A 6,153-nucleotide genomic window follows, 5' to 3' on the forward strand; every position below is an offset into this window, starting at 1 on the left:
TGTAAGAGCAATCAGTCCAGTTGTCTTTGGTACAATTAATGAGTTAATTTTCTGTTTTGAAAATTTTCAGATCGACACTGTTGGACAAAGTCACAGTTGTTGTCTTTAGTGTTTTACTGTTTGTTGGTGACACTTTCTGTTGTCTTGGACTTCTGTCTTTGTTGAGGCAATGCTTGGAGTGGTGGCCAACTTCAGAGTCACCATTGTTGCAGAAGAAGCAACACTCCGTGTCTTAATGCCATTGTGGTTTAGTGTAATATTCTTATTTTCAACCCGATTCATATTCTGTGTTGTAGAGTGGATATTTCTCTTTCTCCTTTGTTTTGTAATTTAGCTTCATGCTGAACTGACTTCTAACAGAATACCTGCACAAACACATGGCATGTAATAACTCTTGTGTATATTTAAAACAATACAACCCTTACATTTATTGAAGTAGACTTGCAAAAGTTGCAAATTTAAATGTTAATTCTTTAAGTATTTCAGCTACTGTATCCATTATTTAAAATGACCTTTTAGTCTTTACTTGAAGATTTAAATCAAATCTACATAAATTTCAGCTAGAGGCCAATTCTATGGCTATTTAGAGTGATAAATATAGATCATATCTACTATATGTTTCATGTTAAAAAAAATTGCTTAATAGTACTGTTTTATTCAATTTTGGGGTTAATGATTTATTCTGGCATCAGCAATTTATATAGTCACTCAATTTCTCAACAAATATTTAAATTGATGTTTCCCCCAAAAATGAAAATACTCTCATCATTCACTCACCCTCATGCCATCCCAGATGTGTATGACATACTTTCTTCCGATGAACACAAAGATTTTTAGAAGAATATTTCAGCTCTATAAATCCATCCAACTCAAGTGGTTTATTCCATGTCTTTTGAAGTGATATGATAAGTGTGGGTGAGAAACAGATCAATATTTAAGTCCTTTTTTACTACAAATCTCCACTTTCACATTCTTTCACACTTAGAAAGTGGAATTTTTTGTAAAATCTAAAAATCATCATGTTCTGCAGAAGAAAGTAATATACATCAATGATGACATAAGGGTGAGTAAATGATGAGACCATAATAGGGAGTTATAGGTCTCTATTCATAAAACCCACCCTTACACCTGCTCCCTAACCGTAATCATACTAGGGATTCTCCAGCGTTTGGACCATCCAATATGGTCAAGTTTTGTGTGCATTTCTGTTCACATTTTTCAGACAAATGCACAGAAAAACACGATAGTTTAAAACTCATGTAAACCTGGTTCTTGCCTCATCAGATACATTGATTGCCACAAGGCAACATACTTAAAAAGCACCCAGTTCCAAGTATTATTGCTCAGAATTTTGTTTTTGAAAAGGGAATCGAACATGTTTTTGGACATAGGTTTCATAAAACATGCAATTTCAGGTTATATATATATATATAAATAAATAACATATAACACAATGATTGCTCATTTTCTTTACAGTGTAAATATTGTTTCATTTGTTGTTTATTCTTTAATCTGATAATTTGTGGGTCTCCCTGTCAATTTGCATAAATAGTTACCATGGTAACAGGTCTGTGACATTCAGGTTTATGCCTGTCAAATCAAATTGAACATGGTAATCCTATGCCCCACACCACCTTTCCAAATTAGTGCTGCCAGACACATTGAGTAATAATGTAGCAGCATAATCTTTGATCATTGTAGTCACCGTTCTCAGAGGGCACATTCAAAGCATGTGGCTCTATTTTACGGTCTCTAGGTGTATCCAAGCGCACAGACTTCCTCCTGCCATGGAAAAAGACAGAAGATCAGGTTACAACCATGTGACTTAACAGAAAAAAAAACAAAAGCAGCTATTATGTAAATATGAATGATGCCAAGTGTTGATTAATGCAATACATGTATGTACAATTAAGTACTTTGGCTTTAATTGCTGAAATACAGCGATTGTCGTGGGGTAATTATGGAAAAACTCTTGTCTTGTCCCACTGACCGCAGAGGTTCACTCAGGCAGCGATTTCCTTCTCTGTAGAGCAACTAAAGATGCATACACTCTCTGTGGTCACACTGTCTGTCCTCCAGACCTGTAATATTTAATAGACAGCAACAAAAATTACTGCATATATGCACATGCTGTATACTGTTGGAAGTGGGTGTGTATGTATGTATGTATGTATGTATATCTATATAAGCCAGATAGCGCAATGCACATCAGTTTAAACAGCGCTGCAGTAGAGGGTCACGCACGTAAACGCGTCTGCTTTGCGTTGGTCGTGCTGTGCGTTTGAGCCGATGACAGCCTTCAGTTGTTTTATTAGTTGCTTTTTTGTTTCAGAAAAACAGCTGACTTAAAAGGTTAACACGAATAGTGTTAATGCTTAGAGCAACTTTGCATCTAATAATATATGTAAACATATTAATATAGTATCATACATGTGTTAATAGAGGTCAGGCAGAAAACAACACTCAATTTTATACAATATGTAATAGGGGGTCCCTGCTCCATCAACTCTGCTCACTTTTTTGGAGTTTTCCACTGTGGATAGTACCTGGTACTGATACCTTTTTTAGTACCACCCACTGATCTATATATATATATATATAGATCAGTGGTACCACCTCGGTCGAGGTTCCAAGCAAGCCGAGCTAATACTAAATGTGACGTCAAAATCCTGCAGATCACTGATTGGTCAGGGAGAAATGTCACTACCAGCATCACTGGATTTAAGACATGTGACATCAACACGCTAGTTTTAAAGTTAGTAAAACGATAGCAGTATCATGTGTTCACGTGACTTTCGAATTGTGAAAAAAGAAATGGCTGTGAGCAAAACCAAGCCATGGTCAATAAATGAGGTGCAGATAAAAAGACCGCAAGCCAGTGTTTAATTTTTTTATATTATGCATCATATTTGAAACTATACCTGTTATTCTTAATGTACATTATTCTACGTGAGTTTATGTCACTGTACCTTGTGTTATATTATACAGGCATTAATCCAGACATTGTAAAAAGAGAATATGGTTCTGGATCCAAGCAGTGACAGATGAGCAGGGCAGAAGACTGGTATAAATGTTTGTACAACAGCAACAGCGCTGCCTACTGTACAGGGGGAGACTCTCTTATAGCCAGTGGTGGACAGTAACGTTACTGTACTTGAGTACATTTTTCAGGTATCTGAACTTCAGTGTATTTTTATTTAAGAAAACTTTTACATCACTACATTCAAAAGCATAATGTCTTACTTTTTACTCCACTACATTTAAAAAAATGTGTTGAAATTAATAAATAGCGTTAAATTAAAATAGACTAGTCCAGGAGCCTTTTTTTTTTTTTTTTTACTAAGGAGACAATTTTCTTTTATTATTGGTTGATGTATTTTTTTTAGAAAGAGCCATAGAACAAACTAATAATTAACTATTTTCCAAAAAAGTTTTTCAATAAATTAACATTTGTATTATGCCCATAGACTACTCAAAAACACAAACAATTAATAGGAAACATGTTGTAATATGGAATGGAGTACACGTGTTTGTGCTGGTCTCCATAAAATTACTTCTTTTTAAATTTGTTAATAAAAACTTTCTTTTTGGGGTGGGGGAGTTAATAGTCTTAAAAAATAAATAAATAAATAACAATATCCGATTATAGCGTCAACCCCCTGCCGAGGAACAGTGAATATTTTGCTTTATTGATTTTGCTATAAAAATTTAATTGATTGAAACATGAAAAACTTAAACAAAAAGACATTTCTAAATTCAAATTGCACATTAAACGGAACAGGGTCATTATACGAAAACGTGCCATTTTGTGTCCCTCAGAAAAAAAAGCTCTGTAAAGCTTAATAAACCATAAAACAAATAAAATATTTTATAATTTAGTTTCCATAATATGTCTCATAATATAAGAATAAATTAATTTGTTTCTTTTGTTTTTAAAGGATTTTAATCACATTTTTTGTGCAAAGCATCTTGCAGAAATGGTGAAAATGGCCTGTCCCTCAGTATGATTTTTCTACTTCTACTTGCTATTGAGGCCAAAAAAGTCAAACTATCATAAAAAAACATATACTTGTATAAAGCCTTAAGTGTCAGTTCATTAGTCATAAATGGATTTTATTCTTAACATGTGTCAAATTTAGAAAAAAAAAACAATTTAGTCGGGTCCCTAGGTTCTTGTCAACCCTGTTACTTTTTATGAAAACACCTCTTTAAAGATAATGGACTGTTCCAAAAGTTGCATCAGTTCCACGAAGTGACATCATCTGCCTTTCATGAAGTTGATGTAGAAGACAAGTGTTCTCTTCTTTTAATGAATTTTCTTTGAGTTTATGTAATGTCTGAAAGACGGGGACACGCTCATTGTGTCAGCCCTGTTACCAGAAAAGCATACGTTGAAAAGTTATTTGTACATATTTAAAAATGTACATATATAACAACATTTAAGCCTCTCATGAAGGCACATAATGTGGTGTCATTACCTATACCTCATGGCTAGTAATGGCCGCCAATAACATTTTGTCAACCGATCAACCCTGTTACCATTCCAGGGTAACAGGGTTGACGAAAGTATGCTTTTGTGTGTCTTACCCATGTTGTATACCCAAGAAGGGTTAAATCAAGGGCAACTGCACTTGGTACTTCCATATTTGAAGATGTTTTGCCTCTCATCCAAGGGGTTTCTTCAGTTCTAAATGACTGATGGGGAGTGCCAGGTATTTTACCTCTGTGGGGTTGTCACCCCTGAGCCAACCCTTCTTGGATAACTATGACCTGGATGATTGAGAATTTTCACAGACGTACTTTTCTTACTAATAGTATTTACATAATATACATGTTTTTACAGTTTTCATCCCTAAAAATCATTTTTTTATTTATTCTACTGATAGGTAGGCTAAAATGTGTTGAGGTTACTAATGATACTGATACACACAAGTGCATTGGGTTTTATAAATGTGCTTTATAAACCAAAAGTCATTACTATTTTTATTATGAGAAGTTAATAATTGAATGAATGAGTTTGTTAGGATGCCTCTTTCTGCAGCTGAGAAACAGCGCAGATACAGACAACGTAGAGATGCTGATCCTGAGAGACGAGAAGCATATTTAGGAAAAGAGAGGGCAAAATGGAGAAAGGACAGAGACACAGGGAAAAAGCGGTCAGTTAGTGAACTAAATGACAGAGAAAGGAGAGCCAAGCGGCGGAACTGGAGAGCAGCACAAGTGAAAAGCAGAAAAGCTAAATCAGCAAGTGCAGCAAACATAGATCAGTGCATGACGCCACCTCTAAGTCCAGAACCAGGTGTAGAGCCAGCACCAGGGCCCTCAAGGTTAGAGTAAATAGAAGTTATGGCTTTTGTTCAATGTTTCAATTTTGTAAATTTTGATTTAAAGTGTGCTTGTGTGTGCGCATGTTCGTGTACATGCATCTCCCTATTTATTTATGATAATTTGATTGTCAGTACAAGTATTTCATTAATCAGTGCTTCATTGTGTTGCAGGCAACGTGATCAGGGGCGTTTAAGGTCAAAGAAGGAGAGAAAGAGGCTCCACCATGACCTGGGGAAATTGAGGAAAAGCCTGGAAAAAGAAAAACAAAAGACAAATAAGTACAAAAAAAGATACTTCCCCTTCTTCTAAAGTCAAACATCAATTGAGCACCGCAGCTGTGCAGTCGCAAGCTCGAAAAACCCTCAAATTTCATTCTGCACTGTTGAGGGACATAAAAAGCAAATATACAACTTCATATGATGAACGAGAGAGGCAGATTATCTCCAAATTGGTATCTGGGAAGATTGTGAAAAAGTACCGCATGCAGAAATATGGACAGAGTGCCATTGGTCTTCCAAGAAGAAGGTGGAAGACTTTAGATGGAAATGCACTTTCTTTCTCTCGTAAAGAAAAGCTCCGCATTCCAACACATATAAAATCAAGTATCAGAGCCTTCTATGACCGGGATGATGTCAGTCGGGTCACCACTGGGAAAAAACAGACAATAACACGAAACAAAGTAAAAAAACAGAAGAGATTTCTTGTTGATACACTGTTAAACCTTCACAGAAAATTTCTGTCTGAAAATGCAAACAGAGCTTTGTCCTACACTCTCTTTTGCAGACTTCGTCCCTTCTGGGTTGTACATCCAACCATTCAAGACAG

Source organism: Xyrauchen texanus, chromosome 25, assembly GCF_025860055.1.
Source record: "Xyrauchen texanus isolate HMW12.3.18 chromosome 25, RBS_HiC_50CHRs, whole genome shotgun sequence".
Taxonomy (NCBI): domain Eukaryota; kingdom Metazoa; phylum Chordata; class Actinopteri; order Cypriniformes; family Catostomidae; genus Xyrauchen; species Xyrauchen texanus.